Genomic DNA, 21,200 nt, shown 5'->3' on the forward strand with positions numbered 1-21,200 from the left:
GTTTAACATCAAACCATACCCCTAGGGATCTTAAAATTATCCACTTGCTTGAGTGGCTGCCAGGGGCGTCAGAAGCATTTTTAATTGGGGGGGTTCTACACTGGCAGGGGGTCTGGGGGTCCGCCCCCAGAAAATGTTTAATTAATTAGATGCCATTTCCTGTATTCTGGTGTATTTTTAACAGGTTGTTAAACACCTAATTTTACCTACAAAAGTCACTTAATTCAATGACTATTTTAGAGACTCAACAATAAGTCCTCATTCAACTAGTCCATATATTCATCAGCCTGTTTTTAAACCCACTGCTCTGCCTAAGATAATGAGATGAATGTGACACAATTTATCACCAACAATGACTTTATGGGTGCATTTTACTTTTTATTTTGTGTTTTCTTTTTTATTTAGTTTTAGATGTAACACAACATGCCACTGTGCCAAGCAATAGTGACACTCAACTGTCCATTTAAAAATAAGAATATTCATAATTTCACACAATGAACAGGCATGACATGGCATCACGCAAACTTCATAACACAAAATCACACTGTGTCAAGCAACGGTGACACACAAATAACTTCACACAATGAACAGGTGCAATTTTGTTAACCAACTGTGACTTTAGTGGGTGCATTTTACTTTTTTCCGATTTAGTGATGCTCATAACAAAAATGACATGACATCATGCAGTCTTCATAGCACAAAATTACGTACACCGTGTCAAGCAACGACACACAAAAGAGAACTTCATACAATGAACAAGTGCAGTTTTGTCAACCTACATGCAATGGTGGTACTACAGTAACATTTACAGCATGGGCGGTTGCTCTAAGACAACGAGGGAGGCTCAGCCTCCTCTAAAAATGACGAACATCGTGTAGGATGAATTGCGCTAGGCTTATGTTATAGCCAACCTTATAACATTGCTATTTCAGATCCAGAATCATAGAACTATATGTGCTCAACCCAACTACAGTGCGAAATCATTCCGTTATAACTTTCCCCAGTTCGCCTAATGTGTGCGTGAGTTTTTCCCCCTCGTGACAGCGCGATGCAGCCCAGCCTCAGTGGACTTCAATGGCATTTGGGAGCTATGCGCTTTTCAATCTCAAAATGCAAGACGATTATTGGACAAATACTGCGAAAATGCCCGCCTATAGACTCCGAGCCTCACAGTGGGAGGGACATGGCAGTTTCCGCGAGGAGACTGGTGATTGGTGAAAGCGGCCGGATATTTTCTTTGATTGACAGCTCGTTTCAAATATAGACAGGCAGTGGTGAATTTCAGTTCAGTCCCATGCGGATTCGCAAGTGGTGTGGTGTATTGTAAGAGATCGGCTTACATTTCGATTTCATTCATTACATACGGTTTCTACCAGCTTTTTTAGTTTGTATATATTTTCATTGTAAATAAAGTGTTGTCAAGTTTGCTATCTTAGTTCCAGAAATTTCGTTTATTTGAGTGACTGAACTTGAGGGGGCTAGTCAGCTAGCAAGAAAGCTGCGCACGGATGCCAAGCATTGCTGATTTAATTTTGGCGAAGCCATTTGCCAGTCTTCCTTTCGAGGAAAAAATTAAAATTCAAGAGCAGGGTAGACCAATGCCTCAAATTGACTTGGTGAAAAAGGTAGGGAATAATACTCGTTCCTTTCAGCTCTCCTGGTACGAGAAAGTGAATTGGCTAACAGCAAGTGACCCACATCAACAACAGTAAATAGGCTACTTTCGTAATATGTCATGGATGGACCAAAAATATAGAATCTATTTAAAATGTTTATGCTGAGTATATTATATTGGAATATATATTTTTCTGGATATGAATTAAACACAGCTACAATTTGGAAAACATTTTTAAACAAAAACACAGCCAAGAACATTTCACACTACAGACCTGGATTAAAAGTGAAGGGTTATCAAAATTGTCAATAAAACATTTCTCAGTCAAAATAAGTAAAATATAGGGAAAGTGTCACTGAATGAAATGTGTGGCACCCAGCTCTATGTTTGGCTCCCCAAGGTCAGTCTTTGTGCCTATTCCAGAACACTCTGCTGTTACTGCTGAGGTTCCTGACAAAGAGCTGCTTTCAATAATGATCAATTTTTAAACAACATGCCACAATTTTAAAATATAAAATGTTAAAATATACCCCCCCAACACCATCATGTATATTGGACAGTAGGCTAATGGGCCAAAAGAACCTCTGACCCTGCCAACAATCAGTCAGATCAGAGGCAAGAGTATGGGCAAAATTGATGTGTTTTTTTCTTTTTTCTTTTAAAATCTGGAAATATCGTAACCGACCAGCCTCCCCTGTTTGAAAGACTACCAGCCGCCACTGATTTACAGATTAGTATAACAAACAGATATATAGATATAACTCCTTCTTACATTGGTGCCACCACAATTTCTACCACTTCATAACTTTTATCCCCCTTTCCTTCACAATCCACCTGGAATACAGACATCCCAACCTGACAAAATGAATTTCAGGGAGGTCCCCCTCTTTGGGGAAGGATTTTTTTTGGGGGGGGGGGGGGGGTACTCCCCCAGAAAATTTGGATTTGGTTGATGTGATTTCCTGCATTCTGGTGGATTTTGGGGTGGCCTTTTGGAGATGAACAATACCTGAATTCACTCAGTTCACTCAGATTCATAGCTGACACCCTGACTTCGGGATTTAGCTGCCCCCAACCCATAAACTATGATAACTACAATGTACCATATATTAAGCTCCTTACTGATTGAATCTGGATCCCCCCCCCCAGAACTCATCAACTGGTAAATTCTTATAATTTGGCACCAGTGCTTCCAGGTTAGATAAGACATAATCCAGGACTTCTAAATGGAGTTGTTCTCTGGCATCTGCCTTCATTACATTTGGAAATCTCTCTGCCAAAGTCACAATCTGCTCTGGTTTCACATCATCATGGTTCTCAGGATTGACCACTGACAGATTCATCAAGATTTGATCTCTCATTGGGAATTTTTCCTTTTTTTTTTAAAAAAAAAAACTTCTGACGTAGAATGCTCTCGCATCTCTGTAGAATTGCTTTGTCTTGTGCCTGGAGAGTGCTGATTTTCACATCGGAAAATCACATATTTGATGGAAGATGGATGTGTTAATAGTACCTGAAGATACAGTATTAATTGAACAGCGTAAATTTTGCTCATGTTGTGAGAGAATCTCTTTCAGAGCCTATAAACACAGAAAACTCAGATGAGTTAGTTGAGAGAGATAACAGGATGGCGTGTCCATTCATTTGATATTGAAATCGTGTTTTTAGATGCAATATAACATCACATGTGTTTCAGTGTACAACCCCAATTCCAAAAAAGTTGGGACAAAGTACAAATTGTAAATAAAAACGGAATGCAATGATGTGGAAGTTTCAAAATTTCATATTTTATTCAGAATAGAACATAAATGACATATCAAATGTTTCAACTGAGAAAATGTATCATTTAAAGAGAAAAATTAGGTGATTTTAAATTTCATGACAACACCACATATCAAAAAAGTTGGGACAAGGCCATGTTTACCACTGTGAGACATCCCCTTTTCTCTTTACAACAGTCTGTAAACGTCTGGGGACTGAGGAGACAAGTTGCTCAAGTTTAGGGATAGGAATGTTAACCCGTTCTTGCCTAATGTAGGATTCTAGTTGCGCAACTGTCTTAGGTCTTTTTTGTCGTATCTTCCGTTTTATGATGCGCCAAATGTTTTCTATGGGTGAAAGATCTGGACCGCAGGCTGGCCAGTTCAGTACCCGGACCCTTCTTCTATGCAGCCATGATGCTGTAATTAATGCAGTATGTGGTTTGGCATCGTCATGTTGGAAAATGCAAGGTCTTCCCTGAAAGAGACGTCGTCTGGATGGGAGCATATGTTGCTCTAGAACCTGGATATACCTTTCAGCATTGATGGTGTCTTTCCAGATGTGTAAGCTGCCCATGCCACACGCACTAATGCAACCCCATACCATCAGAGATGCAGGCTTCTGAACTGAGCGCTGAAAACAACTTGGGTCGTCCTTCTCCTCTTCAGTCCGAATGACATGGCGTCCCTGATTTCCATAAAGAACTTCAAATTTTGATTCCTCTGACCACAGAACAGTTTTCCACTTTGCCACAGTCCATTTTAAATGAGCCATGGCCCAGAGAAGACGTCTGCGCTTCTGGATCATGTTTAGATATGGCTTCTTCTTTGAACTATAGAGCTTTAGCTGGCAACGGCGGATGGCACGGTGAATTGTGTTCACAGATAATGTTCTCTGGAAATATTCCTGAGCCCATTTTGTGATTTCTAATACAGAAGCATGCCTGTATGTGATGCAGTGCCGTCTAAGGGCCCGAAGATCACGGGCACCCAGTATGGTTTTCTGGCCTTGACCCTTATGCACAGAGATTCTTCCAGATTCTCTGAATCTTTTGATGATATTATGCACTGTAGATGATGATATGTTCAAACTCTTTGCAATTTTACACTGTCGAACTCCTTTCTGATATTGCTCCACTATTTGTCAGCACAGAATTAGGGGGATTGGTGATCCTCTTCCCATCTTTACTTCTGAGAGCTGCTGCCACTCCAAGATGCTTTTTATACCCAGTCATGTTAATGACTATTGCCAGTTGACCTAATGAGTTGCAATTTGGTCCTCCAGCTGTTCCTTTTTTGTACCTTTAACTTTTCCAGCCTCTTATTGCCCCTGTCCCAACTTTTTTGAGATGTGTTGCTGTCATGAAATTTTAAATGAGCCAATATTTGGCATGAAATTTCAAAATGTCTCACTTTCGACATTTGATATGTTGTCTATGTTCTATTGTGAATACAATACCAGTTTTTGAGATTTGTAAATTATTGCATTCCATTTTTATTTACAATTTGTACTTTGTCCCAACTTTTTTGGAATCGGGGTTGTACAAAAAGGCAAGGACAAGATTCAGAAATACACAGGGAAGTTTATAAATTATAAATTAATCTTGCAATGGCTTTTTCCTTCACTCCAGTTCCATGATTATTGTAGAGACTTTACCTTAAAATTTCAAACAGGTTCAATTCACCTTAAAATCAGCTCTCTGTAAAGGGACACCGCAATAAGATCATAGGATTTGGAATTTTGAAAAAAAAATCTTGTATGGTTGCAGAGACACGATGATTTTAGTCAAAATAAATAAATTAATAAATAAGTAACGGTAATTACGCGTTGACACCCCCCCCCCCCCCCCCACACACACACACACACACCTCTACTTAACATTGTAGCACAAAATAGAAAGGGTGTGCATGGTCCTAATTGGTTCTGTTTGAACCAGAAAAGGTTGTAGTTTTATGAGCGACTTAGTTTTGGAGGTGAATCCGAACAAATTCCTGACGGTTGCGCACCACCTGCTTCTGCAGCTCCAGCACTGAAAGTGAAAGTAATTTATTGCCATTACTGAGCCTTCTGCCGAGCAAGTGAGCTTACAAAGACGACGATTACAAAGAGACACTGCTTTATCATAACTGTGAAAGTTGAACACCAAATCAGTTACAAAAAAACAAACAAAAAAACCCCGATGATTTGTACCATGCATTAATTTCCTGGGTTCCAGAAAACAGCTGGAGCAGGTGCTGCTCTTTTTCATGCTCTATGCACTCACTGACTGGTCGATAGGTTCGGGATGGAGATTGCTCGCTTGCTGTAGATTCCGTGAGATTTTATGTAATTTGTGGGCATCCGGGAGCCGCTATCAATATGCGGGAGACACTCCCGGAACTTCCGGGAGATTTGGGATGTCTGTGGAAATTCCACAGTGGAATAACATCCATCTCTCTCCACTGTTTTCCTTTCTACTATTCCTTCCCCATACACTGATTTCCCATGTTACTTTCCAGAAAACTGGCAAAGACCAGACAAAACAAGTTCGTCAAATCACAACAGGGAATCAGTAAATATCCTCAGAGCAGACTTGACCTCATTCTTGGCATTACAGTAAGGCAGGCCTACTGGGTTTGAATTAAATGATAGCTAACATTAAGCTAGCTGATATATCTCCTAACATTGACTAGCCAGCTAACTGCACTAACATTTCCATTGGGACAAAAGAAACCTGTCCTGTGGGGACATTTTGACTGACTGTCTGCTTCTTTGTAAAGAATGTCCTTATGTCCATTGTGTCTGGGAAGGGAGCAAATATTGCAAACAATTCATCATCAACTAAGAATACCCCATTAGGCTAAGCTTATTTTATTGTTTAGTTGAACATTAATTTAACGTGGCCTAGGGTTATTTTGAGGGCATATAACAAAAGAATAAGGTTTTCGCAAAAGCTAGACATTGTGAGGTGGCAATGGGGCTGACGTCACCTCCTCCACTTTTGAGCAGCTGCACCAACATGTCTCTGCTCACACTGAGATTCACTTCACCTGCGTACGGTGAGTTGTTGTAGGTAACGCCCGGAAAACCCGGAGTGGATTTTCAGTGGTATGTGTATTCTCTTATCAATCAAGTGGAATGGATTCTTTCATGAAGCAATAGAAATGGCACTGGGTGAACTAATATTTTATGTTAAATGTGGGGGGGTCCAAACGAAGAATTATGAAATGTGAAGGGGACACGCCCCCTTCACATTCAATGGTGGCTGCCCATATACCGGTAGTCTGAGGTCCACTGTAGGGTTAGTCCTTTTTTTTGAAAAACAGATAACTTGTGTCTTCTCAACAGACAAATGAAACCCCCACTCATGTCACCATCTTTCGACCTTGTTTATTGCTGCTTGTATTCTGTTCCTCAGATTATTAGTATTTCGGCCTCTCACCCACAGTGCCCCATCGTCTGCATAAAGTGCTCTCCTGATTCTGGAGTCTATGTTGTTAAAAACATCATTAATCATTATCATTATATTAAACAGTGTGGGGCTGCATACACTTCCCTGCGGGGTACCATTCTCTACAGTGTAAATATTTGAATGGTTTACTCCAACTCTTACCTCTATTGTTCTATTCTTTAAAAAAATCTCTAATCCAATTCAACATTTTACCGTTTATTCCCATTTTATTCAATTTAAATAAAATACCCTCTTTCCAGAGCATATCATATGCTTTTTCAATGTCGAAAAACGTTGCTAAGACTGACTCCTTGTTTACTTGAGCTTTCCTAATTTCATTTTCCAGACAGACTATTGGGTCCATAGTTGTATGACCATTTCTAAATCCACTCTGACGAGAGAAAAAAGAGGTCTTCTTTCTCATCTCATATACCAATCGCTTAGTTATCATCCTTTCCATTAACTTGCATAAGTTGGATGTTGGCGGCATGGTGGTGTAGTGGTTAGCGCTGTCGCCTCACAGCAAGAAGGTCCGGGTTCGAGCCCCGTGGCCGGCGAGGGCCTTTCTGTGTGGAGTTTGCATGTTCTCCCCATGTCCGCGTGGGTTTCCTCTGGGTGCTCCGGTTTCCCCCACAGTCCAAAGACATGCAGGTTAGGTTTACTGGTGACTCTAAATTGACCGTAGGTGTGAATGTGAGTGTGAATGGTTGTTTGTGTCTATGTGTCAGCCCTGTGATGACCTGGCGACTTGTCCAGGGTGTACCCCGCCTTTCGCCCGTAGTCAGCTGGGATAGGCTCCAGCTTGCCTGCGACCCTGTAGAACAGGATAAAGCGGCTAGAGATAATGAGAAGTTGGATGTTAAAGCTATAGGCCTATAGCTTTTGACCTCTACCTTATCCTTACCTGGTTTAGCTATTGGTACAACTATTGAGTGTTTCCAACTAGCGGGCAGCTTACCTTGCTCCCAAACTTTATAACCACTTTTTTAGCCACATCAGATAACTGGTCAATCATCTTATAGCATATTCTGTCTTTACCTGGAGATGTATTCTTAACACCTATGATTGCTCGCTTCAGTTCAAACAATGTAGAGTTTTTATCAAGGGCACTCTCACTTCTTTCCTTCCCAGTATGTTACCATTATCCTCAATCTTTTTTGTTCTCCATAATAACTCTTCATTTGATAAGTTTTGAGAGCTATGCACCTTAACAAAAGCCCTAGCAAGCATCTCTGCTTTTTCTTCATTAGTTACTGCTTCGTCATCATTGTCTTTAATTACTGGTAAAGAGAGATCTCTTCTTATTCCTCCCATCTTTCTAATCATTCCCCATACCTCACTAACCTTTATTTCTGCCCCAATGGTACTACAGAAATTCCTCCAGTATTTCTTTTTGGTTTCTCTTATGATTCTTTTAACTTTAGACTGTGCTTTTTTATATGATATCAAGTTATTAAAATAATGATTTGTTTTCACCATTCTAAATGCTTTATTTCTGGCTTTGACTGCTTCTTTACGTTCGTCTGTCCACCATGAAACCATTTTCTTTTCGCTTATCCCAGAAGATTTGCCTATAGTCTCCTCTGCTGATTCATACATTATATTTGTAATTATGGAGTTTAACTCTTCAATATCATCACTTAAATTTGACATAATCTCCATAAATTTACCACTTGCTCTCATATTATAAAGTCCCCAGTTGGCTTCTCTCATTTTCCATCGAGGGTACCAATTTTCTTCCAAACTTGCATCTTGTTTTTGTATCTTGGTCCAAATAGGGTAGTGATCGCTTCCTAATAGAGTATTGTTATAAACTTCCCACTGACTGATTCCTGCTATTTGTTCTGATAATATAGTAAGGTCAATGGCTGATTCTGCTCCATGAACTACATCAAATCTGGTGCCTCTTCCATCATTTAAACAGACTAGTTCATGATCATCCATAAATTCCTCAATTGTACTCCCATTTTCATCTGTTCGTATGCTTCCCCATAGTGCATTATGTGCATTGAAGTCTCCACAAAAAATAATTCTACGATTTCCCTCCTAGCCCTGTGATGACCTGGCGACTTGTCCAGGGTGTACCCCGCCTTTCGCCCATAGTCAGCTGGGATAGGCTCCAGCTTGCCTGCGACCCTGTAGAACAGGATAAAGTGGATAGAGATAACGAGATGAGATTTCCCTCCTCACAGATGTTTTCAAGCATCTCTCTTGTTATTGTTTGGCAGGGGTTATAGAAATTAATTATTTTAAACTTAAAATGTGAGGCTCAGCATCTCTCCAGATTTTGCAAATTAGTAGTGTTTTACCTGCTCCTTACTGGACTGTTCATTCAGTACAGCACTGCTTTAACATCTTACAGCAGACAGGAGCTCTTGGACATTGGATCACGAAACTCCGACAGCTTTATCACCAATCTTCGACTTACCCCAGAGACCTCCAGAACACCGGAGGCTGCTCACTTTTTTCCAGGCAGGCGGAAGTGCTCATAGACAGCGTCGGGACCGTAAACAAAGGCGGGGTAAGCAAGGTGGGGGGGCTACGAGCCAAGCTAAGGCTAACACCGGATCGGCTCCCTTTACCCAGCATTTTCCTTGCTAATGTCCGGTCTCTGGCGAACAAAATAGACGAACTACGACTCTGCATCACCACCAAGGAGCTCATCGTGGACTTCAGGAGGAATGCTGACACACACCCACACCCATCCACATCAATGGTGCAGCAGTGGAGCGTGTGACCAGCTTCAAATTCCCAGGGATCCACATCTCGCAGGACCTCACCTTGACAACCAACTGCTCCAACCTAGTCAAGAAGGCTCACCAGCGTCTCTTTTTCTTGAGGACTCCGAAGAAAAACCACCTCTCTTCAGACATCCTGGTGAACTTCTACTGCTGTATCATTGAGAGCATCCTAACTAACTGTATTACAGTCTGGTATGGGAACTGCTCTGTCTCGGATCGTAAGGCACTGCAGAAGGTGGTGAAAATCGCCCAGCGTGTTGTGGGAGCCTCACTTCCTGCTATTGAGGATATCTACAGGAAGCGATGTCTCAGGAGAGCCATAAACATCAACAAAGACTCCTGCCACCCAGCACACAAACTGTTCACTCTCCTGCCCTCTGGAAGTTGCTACAGGAGCCTTCAGACCAAAACCACCAGGTTCAGGAACAGTTTTTTTCCTTCTGCTGTCTCACTGCTAAACTCCGCTCCCCGATGCCCCCCCCCACACACACACACACACTCACCAACCCCCCCTGACCAAACTGAATTGACTTGAACTGACTTCATTGCACTATTACTATCACTGCACTTATCACCATTTGCACTACTGTTTATTCATACCGCATTTTATATATACTGCAAATATCTATATCATATCATACCATTGCATTATAGTACATTCATACCGCACATTTGTACATACTGTAAATATCTATATCATACCATTCCATACCCTGTAATTTCTGTACATTTATATTTATGTATATTACACTTATGTTATTTACTGCTATGCACTTTTGGTTAGATGCAGTCTGCATTTCGTTGCCTTGTACCTGTGACGTGCAATGACAATAAAGTTGGATCTAATTGAATCTAATCTAATCAATGGGAAAGTAAGGCACCCACAGGTGACTTATCGGTTTGTGTACAGTTTAAAAGTGATGTTAAAATTACTTGTCCCCAATCTAAAGATTAAAATTCTGTGAATAAAGATTGTTTCAAATTAAAATCGGCTTAAAAAGTGTTCCCTTCTATAAATGCCACTAACACACCTGAGTTTTGGAGAGGAAGAGGTTTCAGTAGTAACTGATTATGAAAGGTCTTAGATCCTCTAGTTGCAACAGGCTGTATGACCAGTTTAGCCAGTGTGAAAATTGCATGACCAAGACAACTCTCTTCCCATATAATATCGTATACAACTATTGTCGTGATTGATGATATGCTGTAGTAGGCAGTAGTGTGAACTAATCACTAAAAGTAACTAACATGCATGTTGAAAACATGACTCAAATCAGTTAAAACTAATGTATTTGTAATTGAAAATAACTTGAATTGTGATGCATCTTTTGGGATTGTGTTTAAATTATTATAAACCCTTTGTAGCACCATTTAGCATTCATGGTCTTCCATTATTGTTCAGTTTACTTGGTGCTGTCTTTGCACTTTGAACAGTAGTATTAAAAGAATGCAGAGGTTGAGAACTCCGCTCTGGAAGATTCGTGTATGAGGACTGTTATTTGGGATAGCCAATCAGAAGCGTCTGTCTGTTCTCGGGAAAGTGCTACAAAAAGTTGGGTGAAGTCCGAGTGAACTCCTCGGAGGTCAAGGTGTAGGGGGCGATGAGTGCTTCCGGAAATGCGAAAGAGCTGCCAGATTCAGTGCAACTGGCGTTTGGTGGACTGGGGTGCGATCATGGATTGAAAGGAGTTCTAGATAAGTGTGAAACTAATGATTTGGAGGAATTTTCAGAAGAGAATGACAGTGAGAGTAATATAAATGAAGGTGAAGATAAGTCAGGTAAATGGAATTTGGTTCAAAGAGCATCGAAGAAAAGAAAGGTGAAAGCTCAACAAGATGAAGCGAAAAGATTGAGGACTGATGTTAAAGTTGTGATCCGATTTCAAACCCCTTGTATATTAAACCCATTGAAAGTCAGTGAAGCCATTTATAGGCAAGTAGGTGAAGTTCGCTCCATCAGAACGTTAAAAGATGGTAACCTGTTAGTTGTTTGTCAAGATAGAGATCAGAGAATGGGATTAATGAAGCTTAAAACTTTACTGGGGAAACACATTAAAGCCCAAGACTGGGAAGAAAGAGGTAAAGTAATGGCGGTGATATCAGGTGTATCGACTGACTTGTTAGAGGACGATATTAAAAGCAATGTAAAAGGAGTTAAAATCAACAAAGTCAAGCGTTTGCCAATAATTAGGAATGGAATTAAAGGATCAAGTTCGTCTGTTTTGTTAGTGTTGGATGAGGTTAAGATGCCTGAGCGGATCATGATTGGATATATAAGTTATATGACGAGGCCTTGCATCCCCCCACCAATTAGATGCTTTAAATGTCAGCAATATGGACACATTTCTTCTGTGTGCAAGTCAAAACTTAGGTGTGCTAAATGTGGAGGCGAACATGAATATGGTAAGTGTGAGGAAGGAACAAAAATCAAGTGCTGTAACTGTGGTGAACACAGTGCGGCCTATAAAGGGTGCGAGATGTATAAAAGAGCAATTCAAGTGCAAAATGTTAAGATGAAAGAGAGCGTTACTTATGCTGAAGCTATTAAAAAGGTTGACAAAGAAAACCAAGCAAAATCAAGGGTTAAAGTAAGCATGACTCCTGTAGTTTTACCCCCTAATCAAACTCAAATGACTCAGAAATGCTGTAAAGTAACTGAAGAGACTTTGTGGATAAGAGAAATTTCATTGCTTTTATGGTGGAAGTGGTTAATTGCTCAGCCCAAGTAGCAAGTAGAATTGATAGAATAAAAATAATTTAAAAAGCAGTGGAAAGGTATCTAGAGATTCATGAATTGTCAGTTGATTCCATTCACAATTGGGGTATTTGATAATCAAGCACCATGTGGCAGTAAATAATGACTTTATCTATTCTACAGTGGAACGCCAGGAGCTTAATTGCTAATGGTCAGGAACTAAAACACTTGATTGAGGAACAAGTTGTTAAACCAAACATTATCTGTATACAGGAAACCTGGTTAAAACCATCACTTGATTTTATAATATATGGATACATAGCAGTGCGTAAAGACAGGGATACTGCAGGAGGTGGAGTGGCCACATTTATTCAGCAAGGGATTAATTACAGAGCTTTAAACATAGATAAAAAGGTTGAAGCAGTTCTGGTTGAGATTTGGGTAGGTAAAACTAAGATTAAAATTGTCAACTTATAACCCTGGTAAAAGAATTTTGAGAGAGATGCTAGATGGTATGTGTGGGGGGCAGTGGCAGCTGGTAGTCTTTCAAACAGGGGAGGCTGGTCGGTTACGATATTTCCAGATTTTAAAAGAAAAAACATCAATTTTGCCCATACTCTTGCCTCTGATCTGGCTGATTGTTGGCAGCATCACAAACTGTGAAATAACAGGTTCTTTTGGCCCATTAGCCTACTGTCCAATATACATGATGGTGGTGTTGGGGGGGAGGGGTATATTTTAACATTTTATATTTTAAAATTGTGGCATGTTGTTTAAAAATTGATCATTATTGAAAGCAGCTCTTTGTCAGGAACCTCAGCAGTAGAGCTGGGTGCCACACATTTCATTCAATGACACTTTCCCTATATTTTACTTATTTTGACTGAGAAATGTTTTATTGACAATTTTGATAACCCTTAACTTTTAACCTAGGTCTGTAGTGTGAAATGTTCTCGGCTGTGTTTTTGTTTAAAAATGTTTTCCAAATTGTAGCTGTGTTTAATTCATATCCAGAAAAATATATATTCCAATATAATATACTCAGCATAAACATTTTAAATAGATTCTATATTTTTGGTCCATCCATGACATATTACTAAAGTAGCCTATTTACTGTTGTTGATGTGGGTCACTTGCTGTTAGCCAATTCACTTTCTCGTACCAGGAGAGCTGAAAGGAACGAGTATTATTCCCTACCTTTTTCACCAAGTCAATTTGAGGCGTTGGTCTACCCTGCTCTTTAATTTTATTTTTTTCCTCGAAAGGAAGACTGGCAAATGGCTTCGCCAAAATTAAATCAGCAATGCTTGGCATCCGTGCGCAGCTTTCTTGCTAGCTGACTAGCCCCCTCAAGCTCAAGTTCAGTCACTCAAATAAACGAAATTTCTGGAACTAAGATAGCAAACTTGACAACACTATATTTACACTTTATTTACAATGAAAATATATACAAACTAAAAAAGCTGGTAGAAACCATATGTAATGAATGAAATCGAAATGTAAGCTGATCTCTTACAATACACCACAGCACTTGCGAATCCGCATGGGACTGAACTGAGATTCACCGCTGCCTGTCTATAGTTGAAACGAGCTGTCAATCAAAGAAAATATCTGGCCGCTTTCACCAATCACCAGTCTCCTCGCGGAAACTGCCATGTCCATAGGCGCCAACTTCATGTCAACATTGGGGGGTCAGAATTATGTTCTTGCACCGTGACGTCATGACGTCGGCAGTGTATGTAGTTGAATATCAAAGACTCAGTTGTAAGTCATTTTCATTCATTACTATTCACCGTTGCAAGTGGGAAGCGCCCATTTTAACGATAACTTATTATGATGCATTAAAAAAATCTCATGACTTTAAACATTGTATGAAACACAATTTATTCAATAAACAAATTTAGTTTAATGCAATTTTCTTTGAGATGAATTCGGCAGACAACTGACAAGAATAGTGCAAAAAAAAAAAAACGTGCACCATACTCCATAAAAAGGCTTAAGCGCGTTAAACTCATATATCCGCATCGGCTTTAACACAGACTTCAGTGTCCAAATTCTGCGCAACATGATCACCTTCATTGCTGGTGGCTGCCGGCCTATTGGTTCGGATAATCCACTTGTCCATTTTGCTTCATTTCTATGTTCACTGTTCAGTGAAAATGGCTGCGGGAGGCCACACAGAACTTTTCGCCTCAGTAGTGCTGCCTTGGTTGCTACGCAAAGAAATATTTTATTTATGTTTTTTTTTTTTTTGCCTGGGCCGCGTAGGCCTAGTGCTACAAAGTGTAAATTTTGCGGAGTGCAACCTGTCAATCACTCACTGCCAACCATTGGAATATTGCAAGCGGAAAAGGGGGCGGGTCATGTCCGATCATAACATTTTAGGTGACGTTTCTATAGATTACTTATTTTGCATTCAAAGCTAGGCTATTATTTGTTTAGTTGGTTTCAATCGTCAGTTAACATGAATTCATCTGTACTGTTTACTACTTTTTCACGTTTCATTATTGGGGTGTTTTTGCCCCCCCAACTTTATCTTTGGGGGGTCAAAAAGGTCCGTGCCCCCCGCAGATGGCGCCAGTGGCCATGTCCCTCCCATGTGAGGCTGGGAGTCCGTAGGCGGGCATTTTCGCAGTATTTGTCCAATAACCGTCTTGCATTTTGAGATTGAAACGCGCATAGCTCCCAAATGCCATTGAAGTCCACTGAGGCTGGGAGTCCGTGAGACTCCGTGGGCGGGCGTTTTCGCAGTATTTGTCCAATAATCGTCTTGCATTTTGAGATTGAAAAGCGCAGAGCTCCCAAATGCCATTGAAGTGCACTGAGGCTGGGCTGCATTGCGCTGTCATGAGGGGGAAAAACTCACGCACACAAAGTTATAACGGAATGATTTCGCACTGTAGTTGGGTTGAGCACATATATTTCTATGATTCTGGATCTGAAATAGCAATGTTATAAGGTCGGCTATAACATAAGCCTAGCGCAATTCATCCTACATGATATTCGTCATTTTTAGAGGAGGCTGAACCTCCCTCGTTGTCTTAGAGCAATCGCCCGTGGTGGGGGGATAAATGGAAAATTAGTATTGTGTGGAGATTTTAATGCACATAACACTCTGTGGGGAGGTACTAAGGTGGATAAAAATGGGAGCACTATTGAGGAGTTTATGGATGATTATACCAGAGCTCCGAGTGGAGCACCATACCTAAGAAAAAATGGTAAACCCATCGAGTCGATTTTTTGTGGTTTGTCCGTGTACGTGTACCACCAGTCATACACACCGCCTAGTGGCTAGTGTTAGTAATTACCAGTCATACACACCGCCTAGTGGCCAGTGTTAGTAATTACCAGTCATACACTCCGCCTAGTGGTCAGTGTTAGTAATTACCAGTCATACACTCCGCCTAGTGGCCAGTGTTAGTAATTACCAGTCATACACTCCGCCTAGTGGCCAGTGTTAGTAATTACCAGTCATACACTCCGCCTAGTGGCCAGTGTTAGTAATTACCAGTCATACACACCGCCTAGTGGCCAGTGTTAGTAATTAACACTGGCCACTAGGCGGTGAGCAATATTGCAAAGATGAATTATAAAACAGGAGTCTGTACTGCAGTGTTTTCTTATCATTCAGTTTGCCATTGCGTTTAGGAGGCTGATGCTCCCAAAAGCTCATGTCAGGGGGAAAGTGTTTACACAAATAAGGTTTTCTTGCTTTTTGTAATTTTTTCTCTTTTCTTTAAGCTGTTCTTCCGTGTTGGGACTCTTCGGGAAAAAGAAGGTATATTCCAACATATAGCTAATGCTAACGCTAAGCCACAAATCTGCACCGTCACTCCGGTCGTTCTGAGGAATTTTGTACGGATCATAGCCGCTAATAAACTAAGTGCCGCGTAGATCTATCCTGCGCTTCTTTCTGACTAAGCAATCCGGTAGTAGAGGCTTTTTTTTTTTAGCTGTAGTTTTCTTCAGACAACAGCAATAGAAAACCGGACATCTTCCCTTGGCTTCGGACCACTTATCGTGACGAAAAGCACAAATGTGCACGCGCGTGTGACACGAGCCAATCAGAATCCCCGTTACAAATCGGGGGAAAAAAAAATCAGCGATCACGGGGAAGCGAGGATGCTGGTTAATAGCTGGGTTGCCAAGTCGCGAGACGCACGCATTTGACTGTCTTCACACGCCATACCTCCGATTTCTCACGCTGGAAAAAAAAATCTAGTTTATCTATCTGATCTAGGCTACCCATTGCGTCGCGCCAACCACTTGCGATCGATCAATTATGCCTTACGCACGGCTAAACAGGCAGAGAGGTGTTCCCTCTGTACACACTCCCCTATGGTAGGTGGCGCACCTAATGATGTTGCACCCGCCGGAAGTTGGATAATTGCCTACCGTCAACTTACAGTAGAGGGAGAAGAAGGTATCCGAGTTGAACACGGGTGTCTCAGACAGGTTTGTACATATGCACACCAATGTGTGGCGTTACTGGCGTAATGAACTTGTATAAAGTTTCTTAATCGGTTTAGCCTATGTGTGTTGTGAGAATATTTAATGCCACATCGAGAGCTGTGTACTCGGCGTGCTAAATCATTATCGGCCTACTGCCGTGCCACAGCCTCTATCTTCCCCAACAAGCAGCATGGGAGAGCACTATGGAATCAATTTTGTGCCAAAATGTTCATACAATACTTTTAAAATATCAAACAAAAATGACAAATCAAAATACAAGAAATAAAAGTATATTTTTTTAGACTGGCAAACAAATTATTCGTGTAATCGTGCAAAATATCAGTCTATTACTCTTCAGAAACCTTTTATTTTTGTTCCGCGTCTTTCTCAGTTTTGTTTGACGTAATTTATTTTGGTTGCGATTCCAGCTTTCTCGTTTGCGCCATAGATATACATAGAAGACTAGATGCCTCACCGCGTATTCCAGAACGTCCGCATAGGGCGGCCATCTTACCACAGGCAAGCTTTTCCACAGAATTTGCGGTACACTGAGGTAAGACCATTGAGATGCTTAAATGTTTATACTCTTATCTCGCTGAAATTTTGATGTATATACAAATGGTTTGATTTATTAAAACATTATTAATGTGGTTGTAATTCTGGGTGCTTGAACATGCTAAAATTGCACCTTTTCTCTTCAAAAACGACTTACTGCAGCTTTGTCAAAGTTGTGTTTCATGCTAGGCTAGCTCGTAGCACCAAGTGATTTTACATGGAAGGTCATGAGATAATATTTTCAATAACTGAAGTTGCACTTGCACATGGTTTTCATTTTCGGGTTGGTTAATTTAAAACAACTTACATTATGATTTCTAGAGGAAATCAAAGTACTGACTTTGATGACAAGATGATGTGTGTGTCTGTGTGTGTTTTAATTGTAGATGTTTATATCAGTATGTTTAGTTTTATTTTAACTGCAGACTGGAGCCTAGTCAAATGAAATTTCAATCTTCTGTGCTAACATATATTGACTTTGACATGATAATCAGCTTTGAATGTTCTTTTTGTAAATGTAAAGATATCTTTTTATCCTTGGAAGTATAACCACATGTGATTTTAATTAAATGCTTTTTTTGTCATAAACTACCGTGAGTCGCTGTCACTGTTTTATACTATTACTGACTCGGGCAGTGCATTTGTTATTATGCTATGATGTGAGTTTGCATTTGTTATTATGCTATGATGTGAGTTTGCATTTGTTATTATGCTATGATGTGAGTGCATTAGGTTTTTGAGGTGGATGAAGTATTTCTGAAGTTTCAGAAGTGAGTAAGCTGTTTATTTAACTTTAGCTTCCCCTACGGCCCTATCACATATAAAAATCTCATCTCATCTCATTATCTCTAGCCGCTTTATCCTTCTACAGGGTCGCAGGCAAGCTGGAGCCTATCCCAGCTGACTACGGGCGAAAGGCGGGGTACACCCTGGACAAGTCGCCAGGTCATCACAGGGCTGACACATAGACACAGACAACCATTCACACTCACATTCACACCTATGGTCAATTTAGAGTCACCAGTTAACCTAACCTGCATGTCTTTGGACTGTGGGGGAAACCGGAGCACCCGGAGGAAACCCACGCGGACACGGGGAGAACATGCAAACTCCACACAGAAAGGCCCTCGCCGGCCCCGGGGCTCGAACCCAGGACCTTCTTGCTGTGAGGCGACAGCGCTAACCACTACACCACCGTGCCGCCCACATATAAAAATATTTTCACTAAAAATTGGAAATAAATTGTATGGTTATTTGTCCTAAGGCCGCAGTTATCCATAAGTGTGCAGTGTTAGGCTTCTCACAGCATAGGAATTTCAGCATATTTTTTTTTAAACATAAAATGATTATTCATCATTAATATCATAAATACATACTTCCATTTTTTTATTTTAATGTAACAAACCAAACTGTTTGAATATCGATTGAAATTTGAGGAAGTTACGGTCATCTGAAAAGTACATATCGCTACCAACACAATGTAATGGGTAAGCCAGCTGTCTGAGGTAAGATGGCCGCCATATGCGGACGTTCGACTTCGTTGACGGGCAACGGGGACGAGGCATCTAGTCTTCTATGTATATCTATGGTTTGCGCTCCCTGACTTTTTGCTTGCAGTTTTGGCACAAACTTCACGTATGGGTGGGCTGTCCAGGAATGCATTCCCATTGGCTAACTTGTGTTTGACTGACAGCTACGCTCAGCCATTCCCTACTCGGATTCTGGCGGACTGTTTGACGAGTGACCGATCCATTGACGGTAAACAAGGATGGAGTGGACTTCAGTGGCGACTATGATATTGCCTGGTGAAAGAAACTGTTCTTGAGCCTGCTGGTTTTGGCCCGGAGACTCCGCGCCAAAACCAGCAGGCTCAAGAACAGTTTCTTTCACCAGGCAGTCAGGAGGCTCAACTCCCTCCCCTCTGTGGCAGGGGGCAGAGGAGGGAGGGAGTTGAGCCTCCTGACTGCCTGGTGAAAGAAACTGTTCTTGAGCCTGCTGGTTTTGGCCCGGAGACTCCGCAGTCTCCTCACCGACAGCAGCAGGCTGAAGAGGCTGTGAGATGGGTGGGGTCACCTGCAATCCTGATGGCTTTGCGGGTGAGGCAGGAGTTATAAATATCCATTAGAGAAGGGAGAGAGACACCAATGATCCTCTCAGCTGCTCTCACGATGCGCTGCGGAGACTTGCAGCAGGACAGGGTGCAGGCGCCGTACCACACGGTGATGCAGCTGGTCAGGATGTTCTCGATGGTGCCTCTGTAGAAAGTGTACATGATGGGGGCCGGGGCTCTTGCTCTCCTCAGTTTGCGGAGGAAGTACAGACGCTGTTGGGCTTTTTTGTAAGAGATAATATTACAAATGCAAGAAGAGCCATTAGCCACCATGCCTATTGTTTATTTACAGGGTATTTATTTTTAATTATTTATGATGTATGTAATTGCTCAGTTAAAGTAAATAAAGCGTAGTCACCTGTAATATCAAAGATCTTGACCGTTTTGCTGTAGGTCTGCCTACCACTCAGATCAGGTAAGATTCAGAATAAACACAAGAAACTTGTCCTCCAGGAAAAGGCATGTTGTTGTGACCGAGTAGATTTATTAAACCAACATGACTATTTGAATTCTTTCAAAGGTAAGATGTCCCGAAGGGTAAGACCACTGGCAGGACAAAAGCGGAATATTTTATTTTATTTGACAGTCGAGCCAAGCCAGAAAAGGCAGACAGGACAGACAGAAGGGCAACAGGCAGAAGAGCAGCATTCAGAACAGACAGGACAGACAGAAGACCATCAAACAGGACAGACAGAAGAGCAGGAGATAGGACAGACAGAAGAGCAGCAACAGACAGCATCTCCCCCAGAACAGCAGCCCAGACATGGCCCGAAGAGTCGCGCATTGTCTGGGGCAGCATCATATCAGTGTGCTTTTAAAAATGAGTGGACCTCTACATGGCCATTCATTATCAGAAGGAGCCTCAACACGCACTGCTGGTGTGCAGTATGCCGTGTGGAGAACACGTATTGCCACCAGGGTGTGGCAGATGTAGTGCACCACATAAAAAGCAAAAGCCATCAGGACAAGCAACGGGCTCTTCAGTCCACAGCCTCAATATCCCAATATGCAGTGTCTGCTCCCTCTATTGGGGGGATGTCCGACCAAGAGGTTAAGGTATGCTATGTGTCATGGTCCTGTCAAGGTTAAAAAGTTTGTGTCAGGTTGATCATGGTATCGTCATGATTGATAGTTTTGACTAATTCTGGGTGTTTTTTTTTTTTTTTTTTTAATCTCTGCATTATGTTTTACAGTTGTGTTTTCTTAGTTCTACGTCTTAAGAGCTCAATAGGGTACCTGTGCTCTATTTTTTCTGGTGTCTCTTTAAACTTAACTATGTTCTTTTAGGAGTGCTAATAACTTCTTTTCTTACAGACAAGGAGGGCTGAGGTCAAAATGACTGCAACTTTAGTTGAGCACAATGTCCCACTGGCATTTTCCGACCACTGGGGGCCTGCACTGAGAGAGTGTTTCAAAGACTCCAAAACAGCTCAAGAATATAGGTGTGCTCAAACAAAAGCTTCGTGTATAGTCAATGAAGCACTGGCCCCATACTTTACAGAGGAGTTAGTGGCAAAAATGAAGGAAGCACCCGACACCTTGATAACAGATGGCACTAATGACACAGGTATTTCCCAAACTATTGGATATTATATATTTTTTTCTTCCATAATGATCTTGCCTGATTTTAGTTTTTAAACCTATAAAAATGCAAGCATTTTATGCTTTCATGCTGTCATTACAGGAGTAGAGAAGATGAACCCATTAACTGTCCGTATATTTATGAACAACAAAGTTGTCCATCGCTTTCTCAGTATGTGCACAACCAGCGGGAAGAGCTGTGGGACAGCTGACGTGATTTTTCTCAAAAATAAATGCCACCCTAGAAGAGAAGGATATTCCTT

Source organism: Neoarius graeffei, chromosome 18 (assembly GCF_027579695.1).
Source record: "Neoarius graeffei isolate fNeoGra1 chromosome 18, fNeoGra1.pri, whole genome shotgun sequence".
NCBI classification, from domain to species: domain Eukaryota; kingdom Metazoa; phylum Chordata; class Actinopteri; order Siluriformes; family Ariidae; genus Neoarius; species Neoarius graeffei.